Source organism: Phaethon aethereus (assembly GCF_964289735.1).
Source record: "Phaethon aethereus genome assembly, chromosome: 11".
In the NCBI taxonomy this organism is placed as follows: Eukaryota; Metazoa; Chordata; class Aves; order Phaethontiformes; family Phaethontidae; genus Phaethon; species Phaethon aethereus.
The window spans coordinates 14,187,098-14,203,443 of NC_138587.1; the positions used below are offsets into that span (position 1 = coordinate 14,187,098).

At 46.7% G+C, this 16,346-nt stretch overlaps 1 protein-coding gene across 1 annotated transcript in view; it reads right to left on the minus strand.

Moving 5' to 3' along the window:
- The window catches only part of NCKIPSD (NCK interacting protein with SH3 domain), a gene marked incomplete at both ends in the record, with an annotated part of 52,975 nt that overhangs the window by 35,714 nt on the left and 915 nt on the right, over positions 1-16,346 (minus strand). The window lies entirely within an intron of this gene.

A 16,346-nucleotide genomic window follows, 5' to 3' on the forward strand; every position in this document is an offset into this window, starting at 1 on the left:
GCAGCTGCTTTTCCAGCCACAGGGGTGCCCAGGCAGGGCTGCTCATTTTCACTCTCCTGTCATTGCTCCGGGTCTCACAATGCAACAACAAAAGACAGACAAAGTTTTGTCTCCAGTAACAGCTCAGTTTTCACACAGCTGCACTGACACGGACCACTGCTGAAATTAGGATATTTATCCTGCTGCTGTACACAGGCACAGGCTGGTCCTTTGTTACTCAAATAGGAGACGAACGCCACCTCTTAGGTCACATGCCATTCATCCCCAGTCACTGCCAGACTGTCTGCATGCTGTATTCCTTCCAGATTTAAATGATCACGACAACAACTTACAAAAATCAACAAGCCTTTGTCTGCAGCAGAGTTATGCACCAGATATGAGTTCCCCCTTCTGAACCACACAGTTCAAACAAATGGGTTGAGTTTTGTTTTTTCCATTGCTGTGGGAGATTCAGCTCCTTTCTCTTCCCCTTTTTGCAGCCCCAATCAGAAATTTCTAGTCCCTAGGCTGTTGGCTAAGAGATACGCATTAACTTATACTTGTCGGCATGATGATATTGTGCCTTGCGGCACTTAAGAATGCACGACAAAAACGCAAGTGAAACAATGGGCAACTGTCTTGGTTACTGAGCAAATAAGATGAGAAAAGCTCCGAACAAACCTGCAGCATCTCTGACTCGCTAGCGAGCGAACAAAGACATGGCTGAGCTCTTCTGACAAAGAGGCAGCCTAGAAACAGATCTGGAATTCCTGCTGATATGCTATGGTGGGTTTCTAACAGATGGGTGTTTTTCCACTGTGTGCTGACAGCAGCCGCTCGAGCAGACAGCCTGCACAAATGAGAAATGACGAGAAAGGATAGCCGGGGAAAGGGCTTAAGTTGTGCAAACCATGCTAAAGCAAAAGACAGAGTTCCTGGCAGAAGAGATATACTAACCAGGGACAGTACAGGCACGAGTGGCATTTGGAATAAACAAAACCCTGAAGGCAACAGAGGGATGCACAACAACCAAACTTCAACCAATTTCTCTCCCAGGAGCAGGCAGCTTCGGAGTCAGAGAGAAGGGGCAGAGACACGCTGAGGAACAATAAAACGCATGCAAACCCACCACTGCGCACTTGTACTTCCCAAGGTGGAAATGCTTCATCCTGGGTCTCTCCAGCCACGCTCAGACCCTGTTTACTGGCCGCGAAGATGAGAATCAGCCACCGATTCCTTCCCCTCACAATTCTGCACCCTCCAGTAACCAGAACACATCTCTTAAGCCAAAACATGCTAAGAGGATAAAAGCAGAAACAGAAGTTTTTAAAATAAAGCAGTCAACACATACTTACATATCTTGCCATTCCCTGCTGCCTTAATTCTTACTGCTCTCAGTGCTTCAGGGGGCTCCTCTGGCTCAGCCTGTCCCAGGCGAACAGCTGCCAGACCACAGAGCTGCCCCTCTCTTTAGGGTTTACCTGTTTAGCATCCTTTTGGCACGCAATTGTCAAGCCAAGTCAGTATCAGACATGATCAACACTGCATCTGTGAAGGGGAAATATATGTTTCTACTTACATATATGTATATACAAATTATACACACACACACATAAGTATTACAGCTACCATCTACACTGAAAAACTGCAGAGAGCCTCTACTTTGACGAAAGCTCAGGATTGTGAGCCAGGCTATCTAAAGGTGGAAGGAAAGATGCTGCAGTGAAGCGCTAGCGGTTATTCTTGCACTTTTGACATATTACTATTAAAAGTTGCCAGAAAAGCCCATCAGAAAAGTTTGCGCCAGTCTTCCTTAAGTCTTCACTTTGGCAGCCGAAAAAAAACATTACGTGAGATGCCTCTCACTGCTCAGTGAGATTCAGTACAGCTCCTAGATCACTTGCATGCAATTAGCACAGGTGCATAAGAAATACCCTGTATTAAGCGTGATCAAAAATGCAATTAAGTTCTAACTTCCCAAAGTGCTGGGCAGACTACAAGGTGCTAGTCTCAGCCTAGCTTTGTTTTGATCCAGTCAGCAAAAACACAGATGCGGGCTGAAGACCCAGCCACAGAAACAGTTTGCAGTTAACCAGGTTTGCCATGCATTGCCAAGACAACGGGCAAGGACAGAGCCCAGAGGAAGAAACAAGCCTGGGAAACCATGCAAGTTCTAGCTCCTCTTCTGGCATTCAAGGAGGAAGGTTCAGTTTTCCCCCAAAATCTATTTCCACAGCAGAGATTGTAGCAAAATGCTGGAAAGGTGACTGCCATATGAGTGGCAGGACCAAGAAATTCAAATTTCTGCCCCGTTCAAGAGAACTGCTCTCTCCTCCCATTCACCCCTGTACCAGAGTACATTTCCACCATGGTGAGGATGGAGTAAGTAAAGCCTCCAGGGGTCAAGCAGGAAAAAAATGCAGGTAAGTTGCAATTCAACTCATGCACAAAGACAGATGCAAGAGAAGAGCATGTTAACAGAAAGGGACTTTCCTCCTGCATACCACTGACTGGCACAGATTTAAGAGCAGACAATTATGTATTTGGGAGAGAAGTAGTAACTTGTGATTCATCTTGCAAGGGAATTTATGATTTATCAGCTTTTCTTCTAAAATCCTCCCTCTCCCATAGCCAACCTTCTGGCAAGGGAAAGAAGGCAGCAACTGCAGGTATGATGCACTTTGGGCATAATTACCATGTTGCCCAAACCCAAAATGATGGACAAATTGTAAAGCATCTCTTATTGACTTAACAGGAAAGGGGAGACTTGAAAAGAAAACCAATCTGCCATCTCGGCCACAGTGAACGTGGGAAAGCAGACCTGGCGGCAGGCACAGGCGTACAACCCAGGAACGCCAGCCAGGCATGGGGGAGAAGGGTCAAGCAGGGTGGAGGGGTCACCATCCAAGGCAGCGCAGAACCTGTGGGCTTGGGCATGAACGATTCGAGTCTGCCATGCAGAGAACAAGCGGAGCTTTCTGGTGTCTGCTGTATGAACAGCCATATGTACTTCATAAAGCTACTAATGAGGGTTTATTCCTGGTCAGATGTAAATTACAGAAAATTGTACACCAGACACAAATCCCCAGGATCTTCTCAGCAGCACCAGGATCAGCGCTGCCGGGCCCAGCGCAGCCAGTGCTCCTTCCTGCAAAGCTGTCGCCGCGAAGATGAAAACCTGCCTTGCATTACCATGAGCAAATCTGACAGAAGCCTTGGAAAGTTCTCCCAAAACAAAGATGATTCCAGTCAGAAGGATCAAAGGCAGCTTGCTTGCCGCAGGATCAGTTAACAGTCTGGCTAGGAAATAGTTTTCCTGTGTCCTGGACTCTGCATGCAGAGTCAACACTGCCTCTTCTGCCATAGAGGGATGCAGCTCCCACTGCACACCCCAAATTAAAAAGAAAGTCAGCAGGGCAGGATCAAAAACTACATTAACTCCTACAGAAAACACAGCATTTCGCTCTGTAATATGCATTTCTCTTCTCCAAGTTACTTGTGCATCCTACCTGAAACACAGCTTATCACACAGTGATGTGACCAGATCATATCTGCAATGTATTCCAAAATAAGATGACCCCCAAACCACCATATGGAAAAACCTGACTATTTGTTACCAGGAGTAGAATTGCTCCAAGAAACTGCAGAGTAACAGCAAGCAGAAAGGCTGGGTTTATGCTGTCCCTCTGCTCAAAGAGACCAGCTCCACCTTCCCACAGAGCAAAGCTTGTTCCAAGGTGGAGGGATCACTTACAAACAGTCCTTTTACCATCATCCCTTCACACAACTCCCAAGCACATCAAGCAGACCAAGATCCTTGAGGACTTCTGCTAATGGTGTTTCAGGCCAGGGACCCAAGAGAGCAAGCACACTTACAAAGTTTCTCCAAAGTAGGTGCCCAAAAAAACCTCATTTCTATGAGTTTCTATTATCTAATATGGAGATCTCTGGCAATTTCTCTTCTGTCCACAGCCCCCCCTGGGTGACAGGCACAGGTATCTGAAATACCAGTACTAGGAAGTCCCAGGATACCCAACCACCTCCTCCCCGACATTTTGAGGCTTTACAGACCAGCTCCCTCCGGTGTGGAGGAAACACAGCTCCCCTGTGCTGGGCAAGCACTTCCCAACATGGGAATCCCAAACAAGTCTTCCACCCAAGTAGAACAGCAGCCTTCGTATCTTTAACCTGGGTACAAAATACTCATTAAGGGATTTAAACAGTAAGTATGACAGATGGGGTCTCAGTAAAAGATAACTCTCAAATGCTCATTTGCTTTCAGGTGGGCCATTGTAAAGCTAACACAAGGAGGAACATCTCCTTCTGAAAGCAAACAGGCACTCCCTCATTCCTCTACCATTGATTTTGGTAGCTATATATTTGACACGTTCAGAGTAGCGCTATTGAACAGGGAATGCTATTCACACTTTTGGCTTATTAGTACTATACACAAGAATTACATGAAGCCGTACAGCATGCTGGCTAATTATAGCAAAGCCATTTAAAGACTGGTGAGGGTGCAAGTGCGGGGCCACAAGGGAGTGGGTATCAGAGGGGCTGCAATGCTCCACATGGGCTGTGCTGTCACGAGGTAGATCATGCTAATCTGCCATAGACAAAATACCCAAGCATGCCAACGTGCTTGTTAGCTGAGAGCTGCTCCTGCAAGCGCATTTGTTCCTGGTAAAGCTGATGCTCAGACAGAGCCCAGACGCTCACCAAATTCAGGGAGTCAACACAATCGAGTTTTACTGGGACAATGATAAAGCTAATGCTAACTCATGCCCAAAAAGAAACGAAGATACCATTGAGATCTGTAGTGGTGTCTTACAACTACAACTGTTACATGTGTGACCATAAAGATAGAACACAAGCAAAAAAAATAAACAGAAAATTGTGAACTAAAGACCCTGTAGCCTCACAAACTGCTTTTTGATTGGCAGACAGTAGGAGTGGACAGCACATGATTTTTCTGTGCTGCAAAACTTAGACTGACAGTTTCTGTTGACCTAGAAAAGTACCTTGAGAATTGCAAGTTTAGCTACATTTATCAGAGGAATGAGGCTAACTTGCTGTTATCTCCAGATTCAGTTCAAGAACAAATCCAGGGGTTTGTTTAGTGGGCTTTTTTACCTTAAGAAAAGATTAAAGGGTTCAGCTGGATTTGCTGACATTTCACCCATAAGGAAGTAAGAGGTGGGTCACAGAAGAAAGCAATTCATTAGTGCCCCATGCTATCTGCAGGGGAAAAATAGCCTACTGCTCTAGTTGCAAGTTATAATCCCATCTCCTTTTGCAGCTTAGAGTGGCACAGGCTCCCCAAAAAGACAAAGAAATGGGAACAGGAGGGGAATGTCCTCTTAGGACATTGTGCTACAGGCAGCAGAACTGCCATAATCCCATTCTCCTCACTTCCCAAGGCAGTGAACAAAAAAATGCATTTGTTGGACTCACACACAAAACTTTCAGGCCAGCTCATGTGCTTTACTGCAGTATTGATTTCTCATATCCACTTTTTCATGCGCCACATTCACCTGTTTCAGCAACCAGCTCGCTCAGTGGCATCAGCAAAAGCGAATTGCTGCATTCCAGGAAATCTTCCCAGCCCATCTCCAGTGGGACAGAATCCACAGGAAAGGAGGTGGCCAGGACACAGCTCACCTCCTCCTGACCCAGCTGGTGGGCACTCCACAGAGAGGGTCCAGAGGAGGAATGTGTTCACATGTGTTCATGCATGTAAGTCTCAGATGCCAGCCCATATCACCAGGCAATGCTTCTAAGAGCCCAAGACCACAGACAAGATGTGGTTTCTTTCCATCCCTTATGTAAAGCATTATATTGTACAGGCCTCTTGATAAAGCTGCACAATTATTTCAATGCTGCTGCTATCTCTCGTCATGAAGCTAATGGAAGACAAGACATGCGAAATCAATTCAAAAAACAAATTAAAGGGGATGAATTTTTCAGTTTAAGTCAGTAAAGGTAATTCTGGGGCAGACAAAAACTTCATTACTTAGAATTTCAAGGGATGATTTTTTTTTAATGTCAAATGAAAAAAGTCTTCAGCTACAAACACTGTGATTTAGCCAGGCGCAAGGAAATCCCTAAGCTTCTGCATTAAGTAGGCAATGAATTTTTATGATCATCGTTCTTACTTGAAGTACTGGGTTTTCATGCAATTATTCTTTTTACATGCTGAAAAATGTGGGCTTCCACGATACTTGCGCTTCTCCCCACATATTCTTCAGGCACAGCCAAGCCCAGGCACAGAGGGCAAGGGACTGTGGATCTGCCTTCTGCTGTGCCGCTCGGGTGTGATTTATGACCTGGGCATAGCTTACTATGTTCAAACCGTGGTGCTCCTGCCATCCCCTGCAGACACACATGCTTTCCTCAGGAGGGGAGAGAAGAAGGACACCTTCAAGCAGCCTGGAAAACCACAGAATTCAGAGACTTTACCCAAAAAAAGAGTTTCAACTTGATCTCTTTAGGCAGCCATCTGGTTTTTACAGGAGCTGCCACAGTTCTCTCTACAACTATCACAGTACACAGACACTGCACTGAACTCGACTGACAGAGCACCCTCCACCCTCAAAACCTGTCCACCACCATTTCCATCTTCCACATGCAAGCAGGTGAAAGTCGCCTGCGTGGTCCATCAAGGCTTTCTTCCCACCTCCAGAGAAGGAGGATACAACTCGGAGGCTGAGCCATCGCTGGCAGGACGGGCAGAGGAGCTCGAGGGCAGAGGAGCTGGAGCAGGTGGCAGGAACAGTGGGAGATAATCCAACTGCATTAGCAGCTACGGATGCCACCCCACACACAAACCCTATGGACATGAATTCAAGACCTTTTCGTAAGACATTATCTCAGCTTCCAGGTGATTCCCTCCTCCTTGTGGGCGAGTGTCTATTTTTGCAGCTCTTGCCTCATCTTCTCCCTCATCCCTTTGTTTTTATTCAATATAATAGAATGTTTGGAGCTAGGGCCTGCCCTCAGGTTTCCATGCTATAAGGCACTGTCCCCACTTGTACTAGAAAAAAACCAAGAAATAATTAATAGCTATTACTTAGATGAGACCTAATCTCAACCTTGAACCAGTGATTTATCAAGAAGCCATCCACAGCCTGGAATTATCTAGCATGTTTAGTCCAACAGCTTGATTTTTTTTGTTTTAATTAAACCTCTTGAGCAGCTGAACAAACTAGAATATCAGTGTGTGCTGGCATTTCCAGATCACAGGCACAAAAACCATCATCTCGCAGACCGCCTTCACGCACACCACCCCATCCTCAACAGCCTGAGCAGGAAAGGGGGACGAAGCGCTGTAAGTGGGACCCCACCAGCAGGACAGCACAGATAGACACCTATTCAAAAGCACATCTCACTAGCATGACAGGCAGTCTGAGCCCAAGGAATGGGCTCACTACGCTTGCAGCTGGGCGACACTGTCCCTTCAGCTGTACCAGACGGACAGGAGGAAGAACACAAGCTTCACAACTCAGTAATTAAGAAGTAAGCAGCTCCCAAGGAGGAAGGGAGTGACAACTTCTTCTAAACAACTTCAACAGGCAAACAAATAACCAGGAAAAACAAAGCCATGAACTTCCCACCTCATTCTAAAAAGCCTACACTGCCAAAACTTGACTTCCCCTTCTCGCTTAAGCCTTATGCTAAAAAAGGACAAGTATTAGTGCTTTGTTCCCTTCCAAGGCACGCAAACAGCTCTGCCAAGTGAGCTCTGCATCGCAGGGTGTGAACACAGAAGAGCTGAAATGAAGCTAACACTCCTCTCCTGCTGCAGCAGGTCTTGTCTTTCGGACAACTCTTTTTCTCTGTTAGTGTCAACAGAGCTTTGCCACAATAGCGCTCAAGATCCCTATGGCAAGAAAGCGATGGAGGGGCTGAAGGGGAGCAGAGAGAAACAGATGCAGTCATGAATTGTGTCTTCTGTTCCACTTCTCACATGACAAGCTTCAAAACACTTTTTTAAAAAATAAAATTAAAAAAAGGTTATGGCATGTGATAAACATCAAGACAAATTAGGCTTGACAAGTCCCTCCTGTAAAGGTCAAAACTTTATTATGAGCCACTGGCCAGAGGAGCAAAGCAATGCTCCTCCAGAAGCAGGACTGGGACGCACCACAATTCCTGCTGCAACTCAAGACCAGAGGCAATGAGGGTAGTCAGGGTCTACAGAAAGATTTTCCAATGGACCTAAACAGACTGTCATTTCAAATGAAAATTTTTCCTCCAGATACAAGCCTTTTGCAGCTCCAGATGCCAACTCAAGGGAAAAACACCAGCTGGGGTCCTCCCATAGTACTGGCTTCCTTTTCTTTCTGCTGCAGCACAGGGACCATATTGCTTCTTGCAGCCTATTATAAGAGCGCTCAGGAGCAGCCCCAGCATCAAGCTCAATTATTTCTCCTGGGCCTTGTGACACAGATTTGTCATCTCCACTCACCAAGCCAGCCCTGGAAACAGCAGCTCCTTCCCCATCAGAAGTTAGCGCCCATTAGCAAAGCGGTCTGCATGCACAGCCTCAGCAACAGGAACAACAGCACTTCCGAGCAGCAGTGTACCACCAGCCCAGCTGGACCAACATCTCTCCCTGGTGGCACTGCAGCAGCCCTCACCACGTTTACCCACCATCGAACACCGACCGGTGCAGGCAGCGAGCGGCACAGGCAGCCCTGCCCGTCTTCCTCGGCAAGGCACCAGGCGGCACACCGTTAGAAAGAGATCAGACGTGAACAACTGGGGCAGGTCTGCAAGAGCCTGGGAACAGGGGCTGATCTCCCGGCCCAAGAGCAAACGCTTCCAGCCCTCACAGCCCTTGTGAGTCCACATATGAACATGCCCCTTTAGTGAAATAAATGGAAGCAACTGTTACTGCCATGGCCTCAATTTAAGGTTTTGTCTCTGAACAAATTCAATGCACATGCATTTTAATTTAAAAATCTCTGCCCACCGAGCTCTATTAGAACCTGTGGCTTTTAAAATTTTGGTTATAGCCTTGACCACATAAGATGTCAGCATCTGTGAAATCTAATTTTCTTGTGGACTATCCAATGCCATAGTTGCACGGCTGCCTATACTTCCCTGCTTATAAACCCCTTCTGGAATTTATCCTTTTTCCAGAACCCAGACTGACAGCTCATATGCTGAATACACTATCCTGGCTGGGAACGGCAAAATTTAAGTCCTTCATGAAGGAGTAAAGCCGGGATGCTCTTAAAAATTCTGTTTGTTTTTATGTACATCTGAGCTATACAAGTAAGGGAAGAAAAATAGAAGGCTGTCTCTCTTCCAGGACCAGAGCTCTCCTAACAATGACCTCAGACAGGTTGAGCTGTTTTTCATGTTTCAGCCACTGACAGATGTAAATACCTATTTTACACCATGGGATTTGACTTTCCCCATAGGCATTAATATGCACCAGACCTTGCAAGGGATCTTCTTAAGTCAGCCAGTGACCATCATATTAGTCTGCTTCTGTCCAAGCCTCTCCTAGTGTACAGCCTGCTCCAAGCACAGAGGTGACTTCTCTTGCAAGGAGAGGTCTTCACATTGTTTTCCCATCATCACTAACACCAGCACATTTTTCTCCAAGGACAACCAATATGAATTCCTTCTCCCTGCTCTTCCGTGTCTTGTTCCCTCTGTACTTCTCACAGAGCAACAATCACGAAAAAATCAGATTCCATAAGCTTTCTGGTTTATTGGTTTCAATACAAATCTCTCCTCCTGGTTTTTTTTCTGCTAAGAGTTCACCTGATGGGATGCTGGCCGTCCTGGAAGGACATGCAATTGTGGGATTATGAGAAGGGGTGCACAATTACAAGCACAGAGCAGGTGCAGCTCAGCAAGACCAGGGACATTCAAACTTGATGTTTGCAGACATCTGCTACTCTCCTTCGGCTCAGAAAGCGCAGCTGAGGCTGAGATGTTGGTGCCCTGCTCAAGGCAAGGACAGCACAAGACTGATCTGAAACATCAGAAGACAGCAATGGCTGAAGGTGGGACACCATTCAGCAGACCTGTTGTCTAGCACATCCACCAGCTTGACTTGATGTTAGCACTGTTATCGGAGAGACATGTCTACGCTGCTGGGCAGTCATCAACAGCTTCCCATGGGCTCACAGTAGTGTTGATAGCTTAAATTTGCATGAACTAAATTTCAACATTAATGAGAAATTCAGCTGAGCCACAAACCTCCTGCGTGGCCTCTTGCCCATATCCTCACTTATGGGCAGGGGAGCAAGGTCCAGCGAAGAAAGCCACTTGCACAGAATCCCATAGCAAGCTGGTGGCAGATTTGAACAGAATCCAGGTTCCCATATGTTAATCACAGAAGCACCTTGCTCAACAAATATACACAATTCAGTCATTACTCAAGACTTTTTCCTGCAAATGGGGTGAGAGGAAGGGTGCTTGGGTTTGCTGTCGTCCAGTGTCAGCACCTTGCCAGCTAATTTGAACAGATGCTCCTAGTTCAAAACTGGCAGTTCTTCCCTTTGCAACGAGAAGTTGATCATCTTCCAGATGTAAACCAGGGAAGGAAGTCTATCCATCTTCTCCTGATGAAAAGCATTCAAAAACGACACAGCTAGCAGCCCCTCCCAAAAATAATCACTAATTTGATGAGTAAAATCACAAGAGAACAGCACGTGAGGACTCGTGCAACACAGTGAAATGCTCACGGCAAGCCCAGCACTAGAAAGTGGGGGAGCAAATGACCTGGCAGACATTGCAACCCCATGGGGAAGCTGGAAACCAGACCGTGTCTGTCAGCTCTGGGCAAATGCCTCTCCAATGGCCTGGAAGAAGGTGGCACATTTCTTCTTGCTAGTCTGCCCCCTCACCTTGCCCCTCCTCCAAGGCAAAGAGAACCACAGCCACATCGTTCAAGAGCAGGCGTGAGCTCTCAGACATCTCCCTGCTGCTTGCTCACTTCTGACCAGGACAGCCTTCATGTTGTTCAACCCTCAAACAGGCTTCACATTTCCAGCCCAAAACAAATCCACCAGGACCACCCAAGCATCCACCAGTGTCACCCCACCGTGCTCAGCCATTACACAGCTGCAGGGGTGATAAGCCAAGACCTCCAATATTGCTCATACATGGGCATCCAGGTCAAAGGCAAATTTTATCTGATATTGAAAAGCCTAATTATTTTTAATCAGAGTAAAAGCGAGAAGAACATATCTTCACAGCCAAGCAAAAATAGAGGCTAAAGATCATTACTGTTTTTCTACTTTAATCATTCTGAACCGTGAAAGATTGCAGAACTTGTGGCTAAAATGACAAGTCTTTAGCTACAGTAATTAGAAATGGTTATAATTCCCCTGACTGTGTAATTTAGTCTCAAGAATAAAACTTCATCTTAAAGCATTAGCAGCTCTGACATGATAGCATCTCTGTTATTGCGACAGCCCAGAGAAAAATGCTTCATTCTTTCAGTTTCTTGCATGTGTCAAGAAATGCAGCCTCAGCTGCAAACTGCTACCAGCTGCTTATTCTCCAAAATAAAACTTTATTTTTAGCCTAAGCACTTATTCAGGATACGTGTGAGTATTGCGATTAAGCTCTCACGCCCATTATAAGCTCTGTCAAATCTGCAGCAGATGACAAATAACGACGCAGGCTCCAGCGCAGGAGATGGTCTGTACAACAGTCTGCACGATCAACACTTTCTGTTCTGGAGCAATGAGAGGAACTCTGCCAGGGGTCAGGAGCACTGAGTTTAAAGCTGAATTTTATGTACATGGAGAGAGAAACTCTTACAGCAAAGCACAACTGCCAAAGCTCAGCTTCCAGTGACTGGGGATTTGCTATTGGAACATCTGATCATTTGATAGACACCGTACAACCAGCTCCATGCTCCACAACCATCACTGTCCCCACACTAGAGTGAAAGGTTTGACAGTACTGAGATACCACAGCTCGCTGCTTTCCCAGCGCTCCTACACTGGCACCAGCCCCAGCACATGCTGCTCCGTCACCAAACCAATGCATTTGCTATCCTGGCAGAAAAGTAACCAGGATATGAAGAGTTTTCCAGCAAGCCAGTGAACTGAATTAATTCAGAGCGGGGCCGACAAACAGAGGCAGCACGGGGGGAAGGCTGGACCACGGCGCTGGGCATAGGATGTGGGATGAGGCTGGAGGAGCAGCCATGAGTTGTTAGACCCATGCTTTGAGCCCTGACATGCCCTGGTCTGCAAGGAAAGCAGCTCCTATGCTACCTCACTCTGCACAACGCGCCTCCAATCCTGAATATGTGTCAATGCTACAACACAAACCAGGACAAAGGGGTTTCCTGCAAACAGAGACAGCTCAATTTTCACTCCTTTGCAGAAACCTCTCATCTTTGCAGCTTGGAAGGTGAAACGCTGTTCCTGCGCCTGCGTGGCCAGGACTACCTGTATTCTGCTGCTGTGTGTTTGGTCATGCTGCAGAACAATTTTAAGTTGTTGCTAGGCTGCACGAAGCAGTCTCTTATTTTTATCACAGGCCTGTTTATTCTTGTAGAAAAAGATACAGCAAAGAGCAACTCAAGGCATCCTCAAAATGCTCATGGCTGGGTCCATTTTCTCACCAGACAGTCCAACACTTCTTGGCCGTCAGCATACGCACCTTCACACCCAGACAGCCCCCTTCTTGCTCCTCCAGAGGTACAACATGAAAGTGTGACTGACCAGAGAAGGCCTCAGCTGAGCAGAGAATCTAAACACACATTTCATACAATTTTTCAGTTATTCCAAATAAATTTCAAGTAATTTTCAAAAGGCTATTAATAGTAATTTCAAAGCTATTTCCTAATGGCTTAATACAGCTGAGCAGCTAATTTTCCTCTTTAGTGCATGCTAAACCATTCCCACTTCATCAAGAAACATCCCCCTGCAACTTAGCATTTATTTTTGCACCCCTGACATTTACCAATACAGTATTTTACAGCTGCCATTCCCCTCCTCAGCATGTATTATTAACACTTCCATTGATGGGGAATACAGCCTGGGTCAGTGCAGACAAGAGACGAGGCAAGACCAGTCATGGTGCCTGGTGAAGATGAGAGCTGAAGTAGATTGCTGCTCCCATACATGGGTCCCACAGCCAGGAGCAAACTACTGTGGCCAGCCCCTGCCCCACCAGAAGAAGAACAAATAAGCTTTCCCGGCAGGACAAGTGTCACCTGTAGGTTTGGCATCTTCCACGACAGCCACTTGCTTTGTGCTCCTTTTGCTGCTGTGGTACAGCCTGAAACCTTCATCCAAAGCTGGAATACCTTCAGACTCCTGTTACAAAATTACATGTCCCATCATAATGATAGCAACATATGGGCTATTTAACCCAACGGAAGGATCCTTATTATTTGCTAGACTTGGCATTTGTCCCTTCCTGACACCAAGTGAATCTTCTGCTCCTAAGGAAGCTTTCTAAATTGAATCTTTTACAGCTTCACATAAAGCTTTGAAAGACCTGCCTTCCAGAGTGACTGTCTGACTCAAGAGGACACGCTAAGCTCCAATTTAACCTTCACATTTTTCTGCCACTCATATATCACTTCAGCATCAGCACACAGTCGGAGACAAAAGACCAACCTCATGCTGACCAGCACCTTCCCATTCAATCAGAGGCCACAGCACTCGTGCCAACAGCTTCACTGCAGCAGTATTTGCCTGGCATTAGATATTAGCATTTGTCTCTTGCTCCATCAATAGCTGGAGGCAATCACCCTACGTGCGGTTACCAGCTGGCGCAGTGCTGGGTATATGTTTTCACTTGTCTCAGCAGCAGCACCTGTCAGCCCCTAAGTTCGTTACGGCTTTGTTTGCTACCACCGTGCCCAGCAGCGTCACCACTCAAGATCTCTGCCGTGGGTGCGTGCAGCCAGGGTTCGGCCGTGTGCGAGGCCGGTGTTTCAGCAAGCAGCTCCCTCTGCTTGCAGTTCACGACCTGCCGCCATTCAGCAGCACACGCCCTGATCCTTCCCTCTCACTGCCCGATGGCTTCAGTACCTGTCCCCAGAATGGCACTCAACTTGAAATGACTCTTAGTAACTCACAACAGAGCTAAAAGGAAACTGTGGAAGACTAAAATCCGCAGGACTATCAGCTGAAGTTGGGTGTTTCTAACTGACCCAAATTAACTTCACATCATCTGCACCTTCTGGTGCCCTGGCTCAGCCCTAACTTGTTTCTTAGAGCCATTATGTGTTTCTAAGAAGGATTTGTTGGTTGTTTCCCCCAACTAACCCTCTTTAAATGGCCACACTGAGCCACAAGGACTTCAGTATAAAATTCTGCTGCATTTGTGATTAAAAGACATCAGCCAAGAATAAGCATTAGATAATAAATGGGACTTATTTTTTCCTCTAGAGAAGCCAAGGCATGAGTTTCCTGTACCTATGAAAGCTGAGGGAAAAAAAAAAAGAAAGAAAATCGAGAGGAGCTCGGAAGAAAACTAACGCTCCTAACAGCGGATGGCAGCAGCAAAAGCAACTCAAGCCTCTCCCATAAGCATCCTCCCAGCAGCCTGCTGCGAGGGGCTTTCGGGAAATTTGCTGCTGTTGGCTGTGACTGTTGTACAACCTATTGCTCACCTGGAACCTGACTGCGCTGCTAACAAAGCCGAAGGCTTACTTTTACAATGGTGACTCCTGTTGGCCACTCTCTCTCCCTGCTAAGCACGCTAACGCTAATCATTAGCTGTGGTTTTTCCCTGTTGTGATTGGGGCAGCATTAATTGCCTCCCAAATCACTGTCACTAATTAGTCTCTGTGCCCTTATTAAACCGAAACTGTGTGACAAATTGTTTGCACTCTCATCCCAGACATTGAGCAAACAGTCTCAAGCAAGCCTTCAGCAAGCAGATGCCTTCTCCCATGAATAAAAGCAGGTTTTGACTTCAGATCAGCTTTTCAGAGCTGGCAGGATGCAACAGTGGAAAGAAAGTCACAGATACAGAGCATTACTGCAGCCGCAGAGCGGCAAATTAGATCCTGCTGCCTCATGCATCATCAGGCAAGTTCAGGTGCCAGAAACTGAACAGCAAAAAAAAGATGAGCAGATGCAGGGAAGGTTCTTCTGTTTCCTGCTACCAGTCTAAAGGCATTTGGGAAAGTCACATCTGAACTAGAGGAGAGTGCTCACAAAGTCACCAGCAATGCTGCTTAAATATTAGTGCATTACTAACAGACTGTCAGGAGTCACCCTGGCAGGCTGCAAGCTATCTTCAGCCTGTAACAAAATATAACCTGAGAAATGAATGTGAAGTCAGTGAAGAAATGCTTTTCCTGTAAGATTTTGAAACTGGTACAAGCAAGGTGGAGAGATGCAGGAAGGGCACTCCAGAAAGCAGCCTGGGAGAAAGCTCCCACACCCACGGCAGCAAGACGACACCATGCCACACAAGCAAACAAAGCAGGGAACTGCAGAGATGAAACTCATGAGCAGCAGCCTGGAGCTATGCCATGATGGGGTTTTAAAATCTAGTAGTTTAACAAGGTCTTCGTTCTGTAACTAAATAGCTTCTGTAAATAGCTTAAGGGCTTACTGATACACAAGATGTCCCCTCCTGTCAGGCCATTCTGCCAGGCTGCAGACAGTCCCAGCCTCGCAGGCGGGACGGCTCCTGATCCAAGCAGCCAGCAGAGAGACCCGGCATTGCCCTAACACACATACACACTCCCCAGGTAACACTCATCTCGCTGAAGTGTTCTGCAAAGCACACACCCACACTTACTTACAGGCTGAATTACCGCTAATCAGAAATTCAATGGCATCTCAAGGAGCATCAGCAGCACACTGAAATAAAGGGGTTCATCACCATTTTCAGACAGACATGAAAAGGCCCATTTGTACCATTCACATGCATTTGTGTGCAGTTACCCATACACTGATGCAAACAGGTTTTCGCATGCAGTTCCCATAGCTATCCCCTGAGGCCCAGAAGTATAAGCCCCCAAGAATTAGCCATATATGAAATGCCTATTTTAATTTCAGAAGCCACGTCGTCCCTCAGAAGCCTCCACTAGACAGACCCCTGCCCTGTACAAGCCATAAGCGACCTGCGTGGGCACAGGGCTCACACTGGCATCTGGAGAGGTGCCCTCCCTCCTCTGACCCCAGTGAGGGCCACAGCAGCCTACTCAGACTTTCTGCAATTACCAGTATCACCGATTTGGCTGTAATTACTGTCACCACAGGCACAGGCAGCTGCAGTGACTTCTCCTGGCCCCCAGGACAGTACAGGTCTGCTGCTGGTGTCATGGCATGTTGGTGAAAGGAGGACAATCACCCCCTCGCTGCCATCACAGTGCTGGGGTATCACACAAGCAGAAACCCCTTGGCTGAACAGTG